The 7555-nt window shown below is 43.0% G+C and overlaps 1 pseudogene; it reads right to left on the bottom strand.

The window, feature by feature from the left end:
- Positions 1-4978: 4978 nt before the first annotated feature.
- On the bottom strand, positions 4979-7151 carry LOC109300373 (annotated as a pseudogene).
- Between the last annotated feature and the right edge of the window lie 404 nt (positions 7152-7555).

Raw genomic sequence — 7555 nt, 5'->3', positions numbered from 1 at the left:
GGGCCGAGTTTAATTAGAGTGGTTCCCAGAGAGCCACTCTAACTAAAACGCTGAAGCATCACATGTATTAAACCCCCACACATTTAAAAATGGCTGCAGGATGCTTTAACTGTGTCCCAGCAGCCATTTTTAAACCCATGGGGGCTTAAATACATGATGTTGTGATAATGCTAGAGGTTTCTAATTAGAACACAGACAAGACTCAATTAATTGAGTCTGCTCGATTAATGTTTCAATTAGAACATGTCAGAGCATGTGTATAGACACCCAGTTGTTGATAGAACCAACCACTGTTGATTTAGCATTGTTGATAGAACCAATACTCTTAGGTATGCTAAATTCATAGCTATGAGTATACTTTAGAAAGTAACAGCAACTTCAAAATAAATCTATTCTGTTGCAATTATCATTTACTGGCCCACATCATTTCTCTACATAGTTGTAAATGATTGTTGCATTCAACCATGCCACTATCAGCATTTTCCATTACTGTGTAGTTTGGTGCTCATTGCACACAAAACGGTTTTATTTTGAAGTTGTCATTATTTTTTGAAACACCCTCATAAGTGTTCTCTCTCTCTTACGCCCTCCTATCTAGGTATTACTGGGTCTTTTCTCTCCAAAAAAAAATCCTCCAAACCAAGTTATTTTTTGTTCAATATTAATCAATGCTAGTACTAGCAGGTACCTATTGTTATATACAGCGCTCAGGGCTTCTAGCATTTTTACCACGTCATCATCTTTACACACTGAAAAGCAAATTTAATTGACGTGGCCTTATATGAAAAAAAAATCTAACCCTACCCACATTCCTGATCCCAACATAGATTCCAACTTGGCTGGATTTTTTAAAAATATAAATTGTTGAAGTAGACAATGTTTCTGAACATCTAACTATCAAGAATCTTTGCCAAAAAAAAGGACTTTCCAGTACTCTTTCTTTATGAAAGTGAATACCGATATAGGATACCTATTATTAATCTATATCTGTTTATAATTTGCTCAAACACTAAGAGGTAGCCCCTGAACTGTGTTATGTGGGGTTATCGGTGTCATTGTTGTGGTTATTTTTGTCTGGTGTTATTGATATGCTGTCAGCGTTGAAGTGTCAGGAACTGTGGTGCCAGCAAAGTTGCAGCCCATAGATCCCATTGTTAATCTTATCTTAAAGAATGACCACCGGATTGGTTTAATGACAAAGGTTTGACAAGGTTTATTGTCTACAAGCACAGCCCTAATATGTTTTGGCCAAACAAGTATATCAGACCAGGAGCTAAGGCATTTGTACCCATGACATGGTAGTCAGCACAACATCAAACAGGCTCTCCCAAGCCACTAGAAAGTTTCCCTCCTTTCTAGTTCTTTTATCAAATAATCATAACAAATTTACATATTGCTTTCCAGCTGTATCTTGAACATCTCAAACCGTCATGTACTGTGGGCTTGCTTCACATTCTGACCTGTCTGTTCCCATTCTGGCCTTATCATCCTGGTACTGAACTACCATCATCTCCCATTCCCATCTCTTGGCAGGAGTGCACGTCTGACCCACATGCCAAGTTTTGTGTATGTGAGGAGTTGATACATTGGTCAGATTTGCTGGCAAAGCCTGTTCTGACCAGTGCTATAGCAAAGCCTTTCTGTAAGCAGCTTATATTGATCAATGCTCCAGTGAGGCCTATAAACAGAACTATCAAATAAAAACAGAAAAGCACTGCTCACAGCTCTCACAGCTCCAGTGACAGAATGTGTATCATTATCCATACAGATTATTTCTTTTCCATAGTGTTCTATCACAATGTAATTTTTATTCCCTCCTCCCCTCAACAAAAATCCTTTAATTATCAGGTTTCAGAGTTGTCAACTTCAGGTACAAGTATGAATCAAAACCACCTAATCAGCTGATAATAATGCATCTCCTTTCATATGAAACATTCTTCAAAAGGATACTAATTCTAAGCATCATTTTAGATATAATTTTAAGGGCTGAATGTTTAGGTGTCTGGCCCCCAGAACTCTGCATGAGGTGCCTAAGCTTGCACACAGTACAAAGGGAGAGTTAGACACCTGACCAGGGAGCCATCTACAGCTACCTAGTAAGAAACAATGATAATAGGTGTGTAGCTGCAACCCCACTCCATTTACAGCTTTGGAATCTGACCCAGGGCTTCAGTAATATATCTCCAGCTACTTGGGGTCTACAGGATGGATGTGTGTTCTGGAATTAGGTCTCTAAAACCAATAGTTATCATTCCCCCACCCCCCTTGCTATTGCAATAGCTGAGTAGTTACCAAATATCTGTTCAGGAGTGGGCAAACAGTTCAATTCCTGCCCTCAGCTCAAGAAAGTTCAAAACTACATTACTTATTATCCAAGCTATACACTACTCTAAAGGAGGAAAGGGCACTCTCCACAGTTCTTTTTTGAGTCTATGCTGCTGAGCAGCAAATCATTTCAGATTCATTGGGCAAGCGAGAAAACATAAGACAAAAACTGACTTTTTAGGCTAGCAGTCTAGAAATTCACCTGTCCTGCTCTCTAGTGCTCTCTTCTCACCCAGTGAATGTAGAATCCTTTTTCCACAGTAGCACAACTTCAGCAGAAAGGAGGGATACTGCCCCCATGAGACTAACCTCTAGCCCATGCAGTGACAGTGTAGTGCAACTTGGATGGATAAGAGAGATAACTAGTCTTTGCTGCCCCAGTCAGTCTTTGCCGCAGCGTCTGTGCACCAGTTGGCCAGAGATACCAGGCTGAAGCAGAACTGCACCACGGAGCCAAAGGAACTGCATTCTGAGACCACCCTGCTTCCCATTCCCTGTCCCCAGTCTCCTGCACTCAGCACCCTATTCCCCCACACCCCTGTGGAGAATTTTCCCCAGGGTTCAAACTCTTTAGTTACACCTCTGATAAGAGATTTGAACTTCCACAGCCTGGGGTGGGAACTGAACTTCAAGTCCACCTAAACCCTGCCCGGTGTTCCTGTATCTTGACCTGAATCTAGGCCCCTCAGAGAACATGTCTAGCTGTCATGGGTCCTGAAAATGATGTCAAGACCCAAAACCCAGGTTATATGAGGATTCCTACCTTTGTTATCAACTGAACTAATGGTAGAAACAACAGAAGTTTTCAAAAGCTGTTGGCCTCTAAAGTAGCCAAGAGATTGAAGTAACCCTGGAAAAAACAAAAGGTGTACATTTCCTAATTGGTGAAGAGCTTGTCCGGGCCCCTCACTTTATTTACTGTATCTTTGGCATAATGCTAATACTTTACTAAGATGTTTTGGGGAATCATTTACAATATATGGATTATATCTGATATTAGTAACACTGTGCCTCAAGCTCCAAGTCCATTCCATTTTGATAGTAAGACTGGTCTTTGCCCATCTTACCCACCAACTGAAACTATAACTTTTCTGGCACAGAGCTACCAAAAGTTATAGGAGCTATAGGACTAAAATGTAATCACTGAAGATGATAAACTACCCTGACTAAAACTAAGTTTCTGTTCTTGCTTGGGGGGGGCAGCAAGGAATAGGTCCCCAGGGAGGAAAGCAAGGAACAGGAGATGCTCTGTTTACCATGGCACCCCTTGGAGTACCTAGAAAAAGCAGCCACAAACTGACAAAGGGCAGATTTAGGTTAGACATGTGGGTTCAGCAACACCACTCTGGACACTGCTGTGCTAAACTAACAGTTATTTATTATTATAACTCTCTAGAATCATATCCATGGTGGAACTTAACAGTTGCATCAGTATATGTATGCAGATCTTATACCTGCTCTGCCTCTGACTTGACCCAGTCCAGTCCTGTGGAGGGAAAGGAACCATGAATGCCTCTGGCTCCTCATGGCAGAGAACAGGGAGTCCCAGTGCTGCAAAACTGCCACAAAGTGAACCCTGCAGTAGTGAGCATGAGGGCTTTGACCATAAAGGGACCATACAAGGAAAACACAATAAGACACAACACCCCTTCCCCCTAGACAGAATAGTCAGCCAACCATTTGGGAGGACTCTGCTTCTGCTGTGGTCTTCCCATGGAACTAGACTCAGTCAGGGGTTCAGCGGGTGATGGCCCTGTTGGTCTATCTGGAGACTCAACAGCAATGCTTCCTTCTGACAGTGATGGCATAGGGTTTGCATTGGTGGAAACAGGTAGCCACTTCTCCAATGAATCCATGTCTGTCGGTGGGGAATTGGTACTTGGAGATTGCTCAGGTGTGGGGTTATCAGTAGGAGAACTCCCACGCAACTGGTCCACATGTTGTCTCCAAACTTGTCCGCCGTCAGTCTGGACTGTATATGACAATATAGGTCCTGTGGTGCTGTATATGATAATACAGGTCCTGTGGCACTTACAATTTTAGCCTGAACACACTGTGGGCCTGTCCCATAGTTCCGAGCACACACAGTCTCTTGTAGAACGAAAAGACGTAAGGTACCAGATGCCAATGCGGAGTCCAACTCCTTTTCTTTCCTAAACTACATGTCTCTCACAAGGTCTGGGTTAACTCAGTCAAGGCATGTCTTGAGATGACACCCCATAAGAAGCTCTGATGGGCTGGACCCTGTTGCAGAGCAAGGAATTGCATGTTAAGCAACCAGAAATCTGGCCAGTCTGGTAGGCCAGTCTCCCTCAACAATCCTTTTCGGTGCATTTTTTGTAATCTTCACCATTTGCTCAGCTTGCCCATTGGCCTGTGGCCTGCGAGATGCAATGGTAACAGCTTGAATGAGGTTGTGGCTGGCAAAATCTTGGAACTCTGCTGAGGTGAATGCACTGCCATTATCAGAAATGATAGTGTCGGGCACCCCATGGGTTGCAAACAGCTGACGGAGAGCAGTTATAGTGGCAGTCGATGTAAGTCAAGACAGTAATCACTTCAAGCCATTTTGAGTAGGAGTCAACAACAATTAAATTCTTACCTTGAAAAGGACCTGCAAAATCAATGTGGATGTGTGACCAGGGTTCCTTTGTCATTTCCCAAGGAATACTGGTGCCTTCGGTGGATTATGATGGGCTGCTTGACAAATGCTGCACTCCCTCACAACCCTTTCTATGTTGTTGTCCATACCTGGGCCCCGTACATAACTTCTAGCCAGCTCTTTCATCCTCATAATGCTTGGGTGTGCTGTGTGCAGCATTATCAGTATCATTTGGCATCCTGCTTCTGGAATTATGACATGATTTTCCCACAAGAGGCAACCGTTGTGTGCAGATAGTTCATGCTGAGATGATGAAAATGGCCTGAATTCCTCAGCCAATTTGTCTGCAGGCCAGCCTCTCCATACTCAGTTGAGGACACAGGCAAGGATAGGGTATTTTGCAGTCATCCTTGCTATCTGATCAGCTTGAAGCGGGGCTTCTGGCATGGATTCCAGCATGAGGACTTCCACTGGTGGAGGAGTAGCACAATCAGGTATTTGTAGTGGTAGGCAGCTCAACGCATCAGCATTTGCAATCATTTTCCCAGGTTTGTACACAAATATTTAGTCATATGCATTTAGCATGATGCTTCAGCATTGCATATGAGGAGACAAAATAGGAAGAGTTGGTTTCTTGGTAGTAAAAATTCTAAGAAAGGGTTTGTGGTCCATTTGGCTTTCGAATTTGTGGCCATAAACGTAATTGTGAAATTTTTTAACTCCTGCAATGATTGCCAATGCTTCTTTATCAATCTGTGTGTAATTCCTCTTGGTTGAAGTCATCGTTCTTGAGTAAAAATCAATGGGTGCCATCAGGCAATGTGTGACTGAGGACAGTGCCAACACTAAATGGCGAGGCATCACAAGTAATGGACAGTGGCTTCTGCTCATCATAGTGAACAAGGACAGAGTCTGATGTCATAAGCTTCTTGATGCCCTGGAAGGCTTCGTTGTGCTGGCAGATCCACTTCCACTGAGCTCCTTTATCCAGCAACCATGAAGGGGCTCTGCTATGGTGGCTTTGTCTTTCAAGGGGATGTGATAAAAGTTGAGAAGTCCTAAGAATGCTTGAAAATCCTGTCTGCATTTTGGTATAGGGGCATCATGTATTGCTTTTACCTTGTCTTCAACTGGGTGAATGCTAGAAGCATCAATTTGATATCCCAGAAAGTTGATACTGGAAACTCCCAGTTGACAATTCTATCTTTTTAATTTGACACCTGCTTTATCGAATCTCTGTAAAACTTCTCTGAGTTTCTCAGTGAGTTTCTTTCTAGACGGCCCCATGATCAACACATCATCAAAGTATGGAACAACCCCAAAAATTCCTGCTAGCATTTATCCATGAACCACTGGAAAATTCCTGGTGCCACAGAAATTCCAAACTGGTGGCACTTGACATGGAATGCTCCCCAGTGTGTAAATATTGTTTGGGCCTCAGCAGCCTTGTCATCCACTATCAATTGCTAATAGGCTTGAGCTAGGTCAAGTTTGACAGAAACCTTCCCTCCTGCTGGAACAGATAGTAACTGGTTAATGTCAGGCACTGGGTGCAGGTCCTGCTTAAGTGCTTTATTAACTGTGCACTTATAATCCCCACAGACGCAAACACTGTCATTAGGTTTTAAAACAGGAACAATTGGTGTGGCCCAGCTTGTAGGTATGATTGGCTTGAGGACCCCTTGCCTGATAAGCCTATCTAATTCTGCATCAATTTTCAGCCGCAGTGCGAAAGGTACATTCCAAGCCTTCATAAAGATAGAGACTATCACAGGATCCATTTGGAACATTACAGGTAGATCAGAGTAAGTTCCTAATTCCTCAAGAAACTCCCTTACAAGCTTTTCCAGACTTTCTGTGCAGAGACTGTGCGCGCCTTGAATACTGATTCCCAGTGGTGAGAACCAATTTCTCCCCAGAAGACTTTTACAGGAATCCTTAGTGACAATGAGGGGTAGATGCTGTCTAATAGATCCATACTGGACATAGACATTGCAGCTACCCAGAGTTTCCACAATCTGTCCATTGTAGTCATGCAGGTGACACTCAGGTTTCACTAACTTGGGGAGAGTGTGCCAAAACAACTGGAAGAATGTGTTTTCATCTGTAAGGGATACTCCCGAACCAGAGTCCACTTCCATTTTGCACTTCTTTCCATTTATTACTACAGTTGCAATCATCTCAGAACCTTGAGCTTCAACAACACCAACATTTTTAATCAAATATGGTTTTTATACTTCATGTTCTGGGAAGAACTAGTAGATTGGGAGGGAATACATTTGCCACAGTCTTTTTGTCTCCTGGAACCGACCTTTGAGCGGCAAACCCTCTCTATGTGGCCGTTCTTCTTGCAGGTATGACACTCCGCATTCCTAAACCTGCACTCTCTTCATCTCTGTTGGCCACCACAACTCAAACATGTCTGTGGATTAATTGGTTTATGTGGTGCTGTTGGTGAGGATATATTCCACTGAATTTGCGGTGATAATCTGGTTCTTGATCTTTTTGAAGCAAGGGGACATTGCTGGAGAATGCCTGGCGAATTTCTCTCACATTATGGGATGCTGCTTCAGTTGCCCAGGCTTTTTCTTGTGCAGTAGCCAAGGTTAAATTTGGTTCAGAAAGCAG

Source organism: Gavialis gangeticus, unplaced genomic scaffold (genome assembly GCF_001723915.1).
Source record: "Gavialis gangeticus isolate Ggan-Ray unplaced genomic scaffold, GavGan_comp1, whole genome shotgun sequence".
In the NCBI taxonomy this organism is placed as follows: Eukaryota; Metazoa; Chordata; order Crocodylia; family Gavialidae; genus Gavialis; species Gavialis gangeticus.
This window is presented reverse-complemented; position numbering and strand designations above follow the sequence as displayed.